The following is a 15,075-nucleotide window of genomic DNA, read 5'->3' on the forward strand; positions in this document are numbered from 1 at the left end:
CCTGTCCTTCTTATATATTTTGAGGAAATACTAGATATTAAACTGTCCTGTTGTATTTATATAGTATTGAGTCACTTGGCTAAAGCAGTATCCATCAGATCTATCTTTTCTGAAGTTAGTTTTTACTTATAATTAATTATCTGTGACTATGTATGGTTATTTTTCAAAAAAAAATAAGGGATTTGAAGTGAACTAAAATACTGGATGTGGATTCCATCCCTTTTGTTGTTGTTGTTTAAGATTATCTATTTACTTATTTGACAGACAGAGATCACAAGTAGGCAGAGAGAGAGAGAGAGGGCGGAAGCAGGCTCCCCACTGAGCAGAGATCCTGACGTGGGGCTTGATCCCAGGACCCTGAGATCATGACCCGAGCCAAAGGCAGAGGCTTAACCCACTGTGCCACACAGGTGCCCCAGATTTCATCCTTTTTGATCGACTCATTCTTTTTATTGTGGTGTGATGAAAAGCATGTAAAATGAAATTTATGTTCTTAACAAAAATTTAAGTGTACAGTATGCTATTGTTACCTGTATACACATAGATGTATATAGCAGACCTCTAAAATATGTCTATCCTACATGAATAAAACTCTATACCATTCAAAAGAACTCCCCATTTTCCATTTCCCCCAATCCCTGGAAAACATCATTCTACTAATTTACAAGTTTGAATACTTTAGATGGCTCATATAATTGGAATCTTACATTTATCCTTCTCTGCCTGACTTATTTCACTTAGCATAATGTTCAAGTTTCATCCACGTTGTAGTGTGGGATAAGACTTCTTTCTTAAAGGCTGACTAGAGGGGTGCTTGGGTGGTTCAGTGGATTAAATCCTCTGCCTTTGGCTCAGGTCATGATCTCAGGACCCTGGGATGGAGCTCTCTGCTCCAGGGGAAGCCTGCTTCCTCCTCTCTCTCTGCTTTCTCTCTGCCTACTTGTGATCTCTGTCAAATAAATTAAAAAAAAATCAAAACTTAAAAAAAAAGGCTGAATAGTATTCCATAGTATGTATGTATATGTATGTGTGTACATATATATGTATTTTTTCTTTAATTCTCTGTTAATGGAAATGACAATTCTTTCTGCCTTTGATTTTTCTGAATAATGCTGCAAAGAACATGGGAATATGCATATCTCTTTGAGAACCTGTTTTCGGTTCTTTTGGATAAATGCCCAGAAGTGGGATTGCAGAACATATGATAGTTATATTTTTAATTTATGAGGAATCTCCATCCAGTTTTCCATAGCAACTATATCATTTTACCTTCCTACTAACAATGCACAGCAGTTTGATTTGCTCCACATCCTTTCCAGCACTTGTTATTTTAAGTGCTGGAAAGGATGTGCTCACTCTTTTTCTTTCTTTTTGATAATGGTCATCTTAATAGGTGTCCAGTGTCCTTCAATTTGCATTTCCTTGATGACTAGTGATGTTGAACATATATCTCTTGGCTAATTGTAAGTCTTCTTTGAAGAAATGTCTATTTAAGTCCATTATCTATTTTTTAATTGGGTTATTTGTTTTGTTTTTATAATTTTTTATTTTTTATTAACATATAATGTTAATAAACATGTACAGGGGTACAGGTCTGCGAATCGCCAGGTTTACACACTTCACAGAACTCCCCACAGGGTTTTGTTTTAATATTGAATTGCAAGAGTTCTTTATTTATTTTGGAAATTAACTCTTATCAGATATGTGGTTGGCAATATTCGTTTCACATTTCATACATTAGCTTTCACTTTGTTGATCCTTTCCTTTGCTGTGGAGTAATGTTTTATTTTGATGTAGTTCCACTTGTCTATTTTTTTGTATTTCTCGGCTGTGCTTTTGGTGTCCTATCCATGAAATCATTGCTAAGATCAATGCTATGAACAATATGTTTTTCTCTAGGAGTTTCAGAATTTCAAGTCTTACATTTAAATGTTTACTCTATTTTGAGTTAATATTAGGTATGGTATAATATAATGGTCTGATTTCATTCTTTTCTTGAGGATATCCGGTTTTCCTAAAGCCATTTATTTAAGAAATTGTTCTTTCCCCATGGTATAGTACTGACATCCTTGTGAGATATCTATACATCTATATCTATATAACTATATATTTATATCTATCTATCTATATATATATGGATTTATTTCTGGGCTTTCTATTCTGGTGATTTGTTTGTTTATATGCCACTACTATATTGTTTTGATTACTGTGGCTTTGTTTAATATTTTGAAATCAGGAAGTATAACTCCAGCTTTGTTATTCATTATTGACATTGTATTGGCTATTTGGTATCCTCTGTGGTTCATATAAATTTTAGGATTGTTATTTCTACTTCCAGAAAAATGTCATTGGCATTTTCATAGAGATTTGATAGGGATAGCCCCCAGAAGGCCTCATACAATAATCTCTGGGAGTGTGGATATGTTTGCTTACATTGTAAAGATTTGCTGGTGAAATGATTATTACTAATGGATGACCTTAAAATAGGTAAACTGTCCTAGTGGGACCTTCATAATCACATGGGCCTTTAACAGTAGAAACAGAAATGGAAGCAAGAAAGATGAAGGAGAAGAGAATTTCAGATACATATATATATATATAAATTATGAGGGAGCCGTGTAACTGGGAATGTGGACAGCTTCTAGGAACTGACAACTGACAGTGAAAAAGGAAATAAGAACACAAGCGACAATCAGAAAGGAATTTGAGACCTCCATCTTAAAACAACAAAAATCAGGTTCTCCATAAAATGAATAAGACTAGAGGGGGACTGTGTCCAAAAATCTCCAGGTAAGAGCCAACGTTGACCAGAACTGCAATTTTCCCTTATAAGATTCTAAGCTGCACAGAGTCACCTAGACTTCTGACCTATCTAATTGTGATATAATAAATGGGTGTTATTTTAAGCCACTACATTTGTGGTAATTTATTTTGCAGAAATAGAAAGCAAATACAGATTGTTTGTATGTATGTATATGTATATATGTATGTGTGTGTGTGTATATTTGCTCAGAAATAAAATTTCCTCCTCTGTATTAGTGATTGAAGTTACATTGGGTGTTATTATATTCTTTAGTCACAAAATCATTTTGTCATAACTTCTGCCTGAGAGAGTTATATATGTCATAAAGACAGAAAATATTTTGGTTTTATTAAAGGTATTCTAGGAGTGCCTGGGTGGCTCAGTGGGTTAAAGGCTCTGTCTTCGGCTCGGGTCATGATCCCAGGGTCCTGGGATCAAGCCCCACATCGGGCTCTCTGCTTGGTGGGGAGCCTGCCTCCCCCTCTCTCTCTGCCTGCCTCTCTGTCTACATGTGATTTCTGTCTGTCAAATAAATAAATAAAACTTTAAAAAAATGTATTCTACTTTCTCTAATTAATTATTGGTATACCAATCCTAACTTCTAATACCTTCATATTTGGGGTAAAATATTAAAGAAATGACATTTTTGTTGATCCTCATTTTCAACTGAATGTGGTTGTGTTATTCTCAACTCAATTGGATTTTATCGTAAAAATCTTTATTCTTTCCATGCCATCTAAACAGTCTTACTATTTGTATATGATAGAAGCACACCATTAGCTTTCCTAAACTACTGCATTTAAACTTAATTTTAATTTGAGTTACTTCTATCTTAAAAAATATTTATTCCATAATTTAAAATCTTGACCAACACAAAGATAGTTATTCATGTTTAATAAGTCATTTAGAACTCAATGTCATACGTATATATTTTTTTTCAGTTTTCTGAACTATAACTGTAACTATTTAGCAAAGAAAATGTGTTTCTGAGAATTCAGAAAACAGAAACTAAATTAATATAGTTTTTAATGAAATGTGATTGTAAGATAGACATACTATTGCACGACTGGATAACAATAAGGGCAAAAATGATTATTTTCAACCTCATTTATGAAAAATAAAGTTTGACTTTAAAATTATGTTTACATATTTAAAAATATGAGGTTAATGTTCTTGTGTAACAGTGTATAATTTTTGTTTTCATTTTGTTTTGACACTATATTGGTTTTTGCTTTAGTTCTTAGAAATAATGAAATATAGTAATGATTTTTATTTCACATTGATACATTTAAAATATTTCCTATATATCTGTTTATATTCAAAACAATATTTTAGAAATTCATGTAGCATTTTCCCTCTAGAGGATTAAATGCAAGACATTTTTATCTTTAGTGGTAAATAGATCTGACAACTTGTTTAGCCACAAAGTCAACAAGATTAATAATATCTGTTAAAGGAAAATTAAAAACATTCTTTTCCATCTAAAAAGAAAAAGTAAATTACTGCAACAAATACATTAATGCAGTTAATCCGTTACATTTATAGATTCCATTATGTAAATTTATTAGATTTTTATCCAGCATCATTTATTCAGAATAATACAATCTTATAAGCCATAAATCGAAGCTCGCTAATGGATTCAGATATGTTTATATTTTTTAAGCACTGAGGAGTAGAAATGCAAATACTGTTGGGCCACAAGTGACTCAGATCATCCATCCATGAATGAAGAAAAAAAAAAACAAATTCATCAAAGCTATAAAATGATGATCAGATTTATAAGAGTATCAGAACATGTTTTTGAGGGAAGACTACCATCTACTAAAATCTGTATTCGATGTAAAGGAATGGGAAAATGTTCAAAAATACTTTAGTGTCTGTCATTCGTTCAGCTTAATGATTCCCAACCTTGTGAGAATGTTGGCAGTTCTGGTTCAAAAGAAAGCTCTCAGGTTATCTCCTGACAATTTATTTTTTCTTCCTATTTGTTTATGTTTTCCAGAATTAATACTTAAGATGATTACAGAATTTCTAAAGGTGTCTGAAGGTCAGAGATAGAAGAAAAGGGAACCTAATATTTATTTTCATGCTTTAATTAAAAGATCCTATCAATTCTTATTCTTGTTACAATCCTCACCCATATGCCAAATAATCAGTATAGTTTCCAGATCCTGAAGCCCTTATTCTGAAAACCATTTTATTTCTATCAAACCAATATTGTTGATTTAACAGTCCTATATGATAGTTTAATATTCTAACTATTGACAATATTGACAGAAGTTATATACTTTTCTTTCTTTCTTTCTTTCTTTCTTTCTTTCTTTCTTTCTTTCTTTCTTTGAGAGAGTTTGAGAGAGAGAGAGAGCAAGTGCACAAGCAGGGGAAGCAGCTAAGGGAGAGAGAGGGGCAAGCTCCCTGCTAAGCATGGAGCCCTATATGTTTCAATGAGTATGTATTCTCATTCAAAAATTTGCTCTATGTAGAACAGTATTTCTCAAATTATTTAGAATACTTGCTAGAAAAAGTAATCTATAAAAGTGCTTCTGTTTATAATATTTTATTATGTATAATTTTTGGTAGAGGGCTGGAATGGCATCTAAGTGTATATATTCTAAAGAATATCTCAACATAATACCACATCTATGATTCCGCGTGAATCAATGCCATCATCATAGGTCTATGGAACTCTAAACATGTTCTGGAAAACAGAAACTCATAATAGAAGTTGCATCTTTCTTTTGAAGTGGATTAACTTACATAATGCAAGTCCATGTATATTACAACCATGGAGAAATTTTCAGTGTGCTCTGGGAGGACACCTACATAAGCTCATTTTCCTTTTAATTAGGTGACAAAAGAAAACAAATGTTATTATTTCATGTAGAAAAGAAATCTCTTAATAAATGGTAGAAGTTTTAAATATGTAAATTAGTGGCAAGCCAGAAGCTGAATATATGTATACATTCATATGAATATATAAAGAAATTGGTCTCATTTGTTAAAAATATACTAACTAAATTAACTAAATAATTATGCATAGAAATGCAAAAAAAAAAGAATGCTTTAACAAATAAATACCTAAAGATGCACCTATGTTAAATAAATCTTAATGAATATATGCACAATTTATTTAATATATCCTGTCCACATGTGGTCACTGCAAGTCCTTGCCCCTAGGAACAATGAAATAACATGAAAAAAATTTAAAAAAAAAAAAAGAAAGAAAGAAAGAAAAGGGAATGTAAAGTTTGTTACAAAAGTTCTAAAAATTATGGAACACTGACATATTACAGAACAGAAAATTCCTACTAGGTATAATGCGGATGGAAAATATTTCAAACTCCATACAGATCCTGAAGTCTAACTCACAAGTATTCTTCAAACTTACTGTTGCAGTAAATTGACTAGACCTAAGATGACTTCCTTTTGGGGAATATAGTGTTGTCCCAGAAGTATCTTCCTAAATCAGTAATCTTGGATAAATTATTTACCTTAATTTCTATCATGGTATAAAAAAATAGGAACAATGGTAGTATATGTCTGTGTTGGTTTGAATCACCTGAGAAGTGGGATCAAGACAACATAAATGTGCAGGAATGTTAAAGAGAAATCGGAGAGAGAACTTCATAAGATTGGAACAGTGATCTAAGCACAGCTGATGTCTGACCCAGAAAGAAGGAGAAAAAGGAAGGTAGATTGTGTAGAAGGTTTGTAAACTGCTATGCAATGTGGAGAATTTCACAAGGCTGTTGGGGAGTTTTTAAGCCAAAAACAACCCTCAGAGATAGTCCTATCCCAGGAACGGATGTCTGGCAGGACCCCTGCTGAGCTCAGTTATTATCTGGGAGCAGTCCAAGTGAAGTGCGGACTCAGCACACATGCAGAGGTAGATCTCAGAGCAGAGCAGTTGGGAACTGGGGTTGAACCTGGGAACTTGGGAACTTCTCTCCTGGTAGTTGGGGGTCAACAAGGTACATTTTTGTGGTTACTGCATTACCTCACAGAGTTATGAATCTTATGAAGACGATTCTACAAAACACTTAAAATAGTTTTAAGACTATGCTTGGTAAATGCTGGCTACTTTTGAAAAGATAAAATACCTGCACTTGAGAAAAGAAATAAGCTGCAGTTCACTTGTAGACACTTAGGACTTTGAAGATTAATAGTAGTCAGAATTGCTAAAGCAGAATGCCCAAGGACAAACTGAGGCACGCAAAGGACTACATACTGTAAGAACAAGGCTCCTGCTTCACCTCAGAGGTCTTTTTCCTGACCTAGCAATAGCATCATAAGGCACAAGATCAGCCCTTCTAAGAGAAAAGACCAAGGGAAAATTGGATGTTTCAGGCTGTTGCTGATATAACATATTCACCAATTATAGAGAATAAACTGTATTAACGCAGTACAAACATAGAGTCACCAGCCTCCAGGGGCATATGAACAGAGGAGTCTTACGGTATTTTTGTAAACAAGTGAAGTATATAATTTTCTGACAAAATTAAAAATGTAAATTAAGTTAAAACAAGATATTAGTTTTATAAGATGCACAAGATTTTATACTTAGAATATGACTCAAATGCAGAGTCCTCCCTATGCACACATTTTTCTCAGGTTCTATGTTGCAGTATCTCGGTATTAGACAATAAACGTACTTGACATTTCTAATGATGCGTTTATATTCAAGGATAGCATTTTATATCTGTTCCATGATATTTCAGTTATAACAGATACACTATATTCAAGTTAGATCATGCTCAAAGACTGGCATTATTAAACTTTAATGAATGTGGATGATGATAGGAGGAACATTCAGCAATGAGAATATAAGAACTTAAAACTGCATGACATTGTTGAGATAAGGACTGTTCATAACACAGCGCACAGAAAAGTTTCAGGAGGTAAAGGTAAAGGAGGTAAAAGAAAGATTATTTTCTTTCTGTAGTTACAGATTGCCACATGCATAGCTAATTATACATATTTATATATTTATAAATATATAAATTTTATTTTCATTTTGGCCATAATGTAAATTACCAAGAGCAAATTTCTGTTCAAGAAGCATTGTGATACAAATGAAAGGCACTGTAGTCATGAATCATTGCCAAGAACTTAAATTTCCTGAGCCTCAGTTTTCATATTTATAAAAGCAAGGTGGAAATAGCTCTCATAATAATGCTCTTAAATTTATAATATGTGCAACTATTTATCACATGTCTAGGTCAGGGCAAGTAGTCATAAGAAAAAAATCTTAAACTCATTTAATGGACTATCACAGGAGGAGGGAGGATTCTGCATTGATAGGAACTTCCAGGTTGGTGAAAGCGTTCATGTGTTGGGAGGGTCATATACCCCAAAGCCATGGGGACGAAGCTCCCATGCTCTAGACGCTTCTGGAACTCGCCCTATGTACTTCGACATTTTCCTATCCTTTTATATCTTTACAAATGTCCTTTATAATAAGAGCAAACATAAGACAACATCTATGAACATATAAACTAGAAATCTCAGACTCAGGACGCCTGGGTGGCTCAGTCACTTAAGCCGCTGTTTCAGCTCAGATCATGATCTAAAGGTCCTGGGATCGAGTCCCACATCGGGTTCCTTGCTCAGCGGGGAGCCTGCTTCTCTCTCTGCCTCTGCCTGCCACTCTGCCTCTCCCCCTACTTGTGCGCTCGCTCTCTCTCTCTCTCTCTCTCTCTCGGATAAATAAATAAATAAATAAATAAAATCTTAAAAAAAAAAAAAACTTAAAAAAAAATAACTCAGACTCAAACTGAATATATGAGCTATTCAGACAGTAAGTGAAAACAGAACTTATTTCCCAATGCTGAACTCTGAGATCAACAGTATCAGAGTTTTAGTCATATTTGGAGATGAAATCATAACTATGGAAGAGTTTAACAAAAACTTTCATATATATAAACCATGTTTCAAATTCATCTGGCCATCTCAATATACATGTGAATATAAATGTGTCTCAAGGAGCATAAACCCAAACGTACTGTATTTACCCAGAAGACAATAAAACTTTTGGAGTTGGCTAAATTTATATGACTCTTATTATAAGCCTAAATGTTTTAACCCTGTGGCCAAATTCTAAACAACATTTGGATTCATTCAATTCTGAAGGTACAATTTCAGCCATGAAACTAGTGAAATCAAAGACTCAGATATTTAAATCATGTATTAAATTCACTGTATCATAAACCTCATTACTATACATAGCCCTATAATTTGTAGCATTAGCATGTTACTAATTTTTAATTAGTAAGGTTATATTTTCAATTATTAACAGATGATTACATATGTTGTTAAACAGAGAAAGTTTTGTAAATGCATACTGATTAAAATTCATGGTATTAACTTCTGACGATACAGGAATTGAACTGACCCAACTCAACTATTTTAAAATATGTCTACCAGACTAAAGAAAAAGATTTTTGTGTACCTAATTTTTAGGTATTTTAGAATATTCTTCATACTTATATAAATTTTATTAGCAAGACTATGATTAATTATGTAAATGGCATAGCAAAACTATGACAAGTTATGTTTACTTAAGGAAAAAGTATTCACAGAGAGGCAAGATAAATTTTAGCCTTGTTTATTTCATTGACTATTAAATCACTGGAAAAGCGTTAAGTCCTGTTCAGAAAGCCTACACTCCCCTAATGAGCTTGCATTAGGCAACTGAAATTTTGGATAACGATTTCTCCAAGGTTTCTCCTTAGTTAGTTCCTTTTTTCTCTTTTCTCTGTCATTCATTTTCTTATATACAAAAAGGTAATTTATTCTAACATGAAAATAAGGCAAAATGACAAGTGATTATGTAATATTTTGAAGTGTATTTTTTATAAGCTTACTTTCCAGTCATGTAATTAACAGATAATCTATTCAAGAGATATTTCTACATTTGATTGATGGTTTCCAGACCTATAGAGTTAGAAACTAGTTTATTGAAAAAACTATGAGTTGTGATTATGGCCTATAAAAAGGATAAATCAAAGCTTGTGATTTTGTAGCTCTATAGAAAATTAACCTGTCATTTAGCTGACTTGACTTTCTTACCTGTGCATTCCCTCGTGAGGTCTTCAAACACCTATAGGCATGATCTTTTGTCTTTCGGATGGTGCCTTATTAGTAATTCAAGAAAACTTTGACATGAACCAAAATCAAAACCAAAACAGAACCAAAAATCTTTCAATATTTTGCTTTTACCCATTTCCCTTGTTATTCTTTTTTCATTCCTCTCTTCCTTCTTTCCCTTATCGACTTTCTCATCTTCATTTCCTTTTCTTCACCTTCAATACTTTCTTCCTTTCAGCTTTCCTTTTATTTTTTCTACAGTTCCCCTTTCTTGACCAAGCTGCATTCTAGATTATAACCAATTTTGTAAGCACTGACAATGTTTGTATCTCATTATAGCTTTACTGCAATGCGCCATGAAATTCTGCACAAATGTCCTAATTTTGATAAAGCTCAATATATCTATATGTTCTTTTATTACCAGTGCTATTAAAGATATATTTATTTATTTGGGAAAGAGGGAGAGAAGGAGAATGTGAAAGGGGAGAGGGGCAAAGGGAGAGAATGTTCAAGCAGACTCCCTCTTGAGCATGAAGCCTGTTGAGGACTCTCTGGCTGCATCCCAGGCCCCCGAAATCACGACCTGAACGAAAACCAAGAGTCAACTAACCTAGCCACCAAGTTCCCCTGTTGCCTGTGTTACTGATCTCATATCCTAGAGGTTATTGCCAATGTCATAAAGCTTTTTCTCTTTATATTGTCTTCAGGGGTTTTGCTCAGAGTTCTTGCACCATTTTTGGCTAACTTTTATATAGCATGTAAGGTAAGGATACAGATTCATTCTTTTGCATGTGTATATACAATTTTTCCAGGACTGTTTGCTGAAAAGACTGACATTACCCCATTGAATGGCCCTGGCACCCTATATTATTTTGAGTCACTGAAGTGTCATATATGGTTTAAAGTTACCTTAGTAAATAATGTCTTATAGGTCATAATGATTTATCACCCCAACCTATAAATATTTATGGTATAAGATATTACCTCTAGGTGCTCTAATATATAATTTATTTTGAGGCTTTGGGTTTGATCATTTAACCAACTTAATTTTCCATTTATTTCTCTGAGATAAGTGAAATTATTGATCATAAACCTCCATCTTATAGACCACACAAAACCAGATTTATGTGGATTGTGAAACAAGAAAAAAAGATATCATACTAAAGTTTATAGGCATTTTTAACTGACACAGACTTAAAAGTCTTTAGTAGTATAAGTGGAGAAAGTGCACAACATAGCAGTGTCAATTTATGAAAGGTTACACTTGTTTGTGTCAAGTGTCTGAGTCTCCCTCTTATATTTTTGGTTTGCCTGACTTTAAGAACCAGTATATTTTAGAGGTCCCCACTTCTAAGACCTTGTTCTGATAGAAATAGTTTTCAAAGACTGGAAGAAAATGCAGGTAACTGACATTTACACAGTAAATTATTTCAACTATTGCTGTTTCTTTAATCACACACTACATGTCTGCCACTTCCAATAACAGCTTGCTGTCTGGCAGACTCTGCTTTATCTCTGAATTTCACTGCTTATGTGATCCTTCGTGAATAACGTAGTCTAGTCATTAGGTACATTTTTAGATTCATGTTCACTCTAATTTCATTGCTCCCACGTACCTCTGTTCAAGCCTAACTGGCACTGATGCTTGGTTTGATCTGACCTGTGTGTTCCTTCTGCTTCTGTTAGAGTTTCCACAGACCAGGTACTTGCCACATTTATTTGTAGAAATTGCTCTGTGGTTCAAAAACAAAAACAGAAAAGCTCTCTCTTCTGTCTTTTGCACAGTTGTATTGAACATGACTTTGTGTTTCTATTTCTGAGTTATTTCATACACTGAATGGATGTTCTTTTATATTTCAGCCTCAGATTCACCTTCTGTGTTTCTAGTAGATGTTTTTTCTCTGAATTCCCTCTCTTCTCTATGTTAAGTCAATAAAAGTGGCATATTTTATTAATGTGTTTCTTTTACAAAGTGTTTAATATTCCCTTCTTAGAGTTAAACTAAAAAGAATACATTAAAAATACAATTTGTTAATATTATAATCACAATAATTTTATTCATATGAAATAATAAAATATCTTATTGTAACAATAAATAATTAATATATTTAATAATATATTTATTTATTTACAAAATAGTGATTCAACACTTCCATACAAAACCCAGTGCTGTAACTTTAACCTCTATCCTTCTCTAAACTATGAACTGCAATATTCCTTCTGTCCTTACTCTATAAAAACTTGCCACAAATGCTCTAATCAAATTGAATGATATTTTCTTTTCATTGTATCCTCATAAAATCCTCATTGTATCCTCATGACTGTATCCTCATGCAGTATCTCTAATACATGCATTTTCTTATTGAATAATTAAAATATTTTATCAGTTGGGGTTTTTTAAGCACTCTGTTAGACACACATTCATTCCTCCTAGATAAATCCACCTAAAAATTTTATATGTCAATTTGGGTTCCCTGCATCTCTTCTAGTCTGGTCCACTTCTTAAAATTAATAGAGTAGGAATATAAAGTTAGCAACAGGCATTTTTTTTTGATAAGCATTAATGCTCAAAAGTCATAACTTCTTATTTTCAAAAGTCATAACTTTTGAGTAAAAATTAAAGAACTTCTCAGCATTTTACTCTGCTTGTTCATTTATATTCAGTTAAGTTTCAAAGCATAAGGGAGTTGTTTCATACTTTATATGTTAATTGGCATTTTGATTATAAGCTATTCATTCAAAATTTAAAAACCAACATGCATCTATTTTTTTCTTTATTACATGTATTAGGTTTTGTGGGTTTTTTTTTTTTTTTAGATTTTATTTATTACTTTAGAAAGAGAAAGAGTGCACACGAAAAGGGTTGAGTCAAAGGGAGAGGCAGACACCCCACTGAGCAGGGAACCCTATAGAGGACTAGAGCCAGGGACTCCAGGATTATGACCTGAGCTGAAGGAAGTCCCTTAACCAACTGAGCCACCAGGAGGCCCCCATATCTTAGTTATTTTGAGGCCCCCATATATTAGTTATTTTGAACTGGTATTTATTAAGTAGTTTTAGTCAAAAGGAAAAAAAACTGAATTGATTAATTGTATTAGGCTTTAACTTCTTTTCTAGCTTTATGTATCATCAATAAACTTGTAGTTTGAAGAGAGAAAATATTTACTGCTAAATAGTTTTATCATTCTACCACTATTATGTGAGTGTCATATTATTTTGCTTTCTGAAATACAATTTATCCAACTACATAACGAACTGGGAAAATTCCAATTCCAATTCTATAAGAAGCAAATAATTCTAAAGTATCTATTTTTAAGTTGATGGTATTTAAGTTGAATATTATTAATGGTTACAAGGAATAAAAGATATTATAATGCTACATAAATATATCCTTCAAAAGAACAATAGGATTTACCCAAAAGGCTTCCATCTTACCTTGGTGTACTGCTATTCCACAAACAGAGAGGAAGTATATCAAAGATAAGGCAGTTGGGAATGTTATACTCAGACAGTCAATCCAAATGCATTGAGCTTCAAATTAAACTGGAAATCAGTAATTGACAACAAAGGAAATCTTTTGCTTGGGAAACTCCATTTAACATTTAAGAAAGTAAGTAGAAAAGTTAACTGATTTCCATAGTTAGTTCTAAGATGATTCTCTAAAAATGAAGAGAAGACTTTTTTAATTATAAAATTGATAGTCTCATCATTTATCAGAAGGGAACTTAAAAATCTGTTTTATATGAATTTCTACATATACTTTTATAGAAACCAAGTATTTTATAGCAAATATTTTATATAAATGTATAATATTATATCAAAATTCCCTTTCTTAATAGGTTTTTTAAAATGTAAGATATTATAGACTACAGGTCATTTGAAGACAGTCAAGATGCATTTAGAGAAATCAAAGACAAATTATTCAATGGTGCACATATCGGACCTATTGGATCAGTATTTCCTGGGGGAAGCTCAGAGGCCAAGGTAAATCACAGGTATGTAGATTTCTAGTTTTCCTTGTATTCCAAGGCATTATATCTAGTAGACTGCATCTCACACATTACAAAGGAAGCCCTGACTCTTGGGCAGGGTGTTTTTTAGCTGCAGGGCTGGGAGAACATTAGTCCACCCCTTGACATGTTACAGAGCATTCAAAGATTTACGGTGTTTTATAGTGTTAAAACAAAACAGGATTTGTGGTCTGAGCTATCATCTTAGAACTCTACCAGGTTGGTTAAATTCTGCACTTAGTTGAAGCATTTTCCATGCAGCATCAAGCTTCCAAGCAGTGCTAACTGCTGACATCATAATGGTAGATATAAAATCGTGACTAGAATGGGCCTAATGGTCACTCTCAGCGAGTAGGTCATGTTAACTGGAGTCAGGCAGAAAGAGCTCTTTATAAATGTATGATACACTTATATGAGATACTAGGAGTAGCCAAATTCATAGTGACAGAAAGTAGAATGGTAGCTGCCAGAGACTGGTAGAAATAGGGAATAAGAATTTGGGTTTTGTTGTTTTGTTTTTGTTTTTGTTTTTAATGGGTACAGAGTTTCAACTTGGGAAGAAGAAAAATTCTGGGGATGGATCATAATGATAATTGCACAACAATATGAATGTACTAAAGTCACTGAACTCTACATTTAAAAAATGGTGAAGACAGCCCATTTTATGTAATGCATATTTTACCACAAACTTTAGAAAATGACCAGTATACAAGAGCCTCTTGAATATAGGTACTTAAATCTTTATAAGATTTAATGAAAAAAAAATCTTATTTCTTATTGGGAAATTATTTCTAAAACAATGAAAATCACTACAAAGAAAACTGTAGTTGTCAGCTGGGACTATTAAATATACATAAATCAAAAATCAAAAAAATAAGCTTTTAACACAAAATATATAATGAAATTCAATTAATCTATACAAATAATGCTAAGTTAATGATATCAATTTTATAAGATGAGACAAAAATTTCTAATGAGTTTTACTAGCTTATAGCTATATGTATATTAAAATGACATGCCACTTTTAACTCCAAAACTTGAAATAACCCCCTTTTTTTAAGTTTACAATGTTGATTAATGGCAAAGATTTGAAATGCTTTTTTGATTGTGGCAGATCAAATTGCCATGATATTTTCAGAAATCATTTGCTAGACGTACCAAAGTGAGCTTTTTAAC

Source organism: Mustela nivalis (genome assembly GCF_964662115.1).
Source record: "Mustela nivalis genome assembly, chromosome: 3".
NCBI lineage: Eukaryota > Metazoa > Chordata > Mammalia > Carnivora > Mustelidae > Mustela > Mustela nivalis.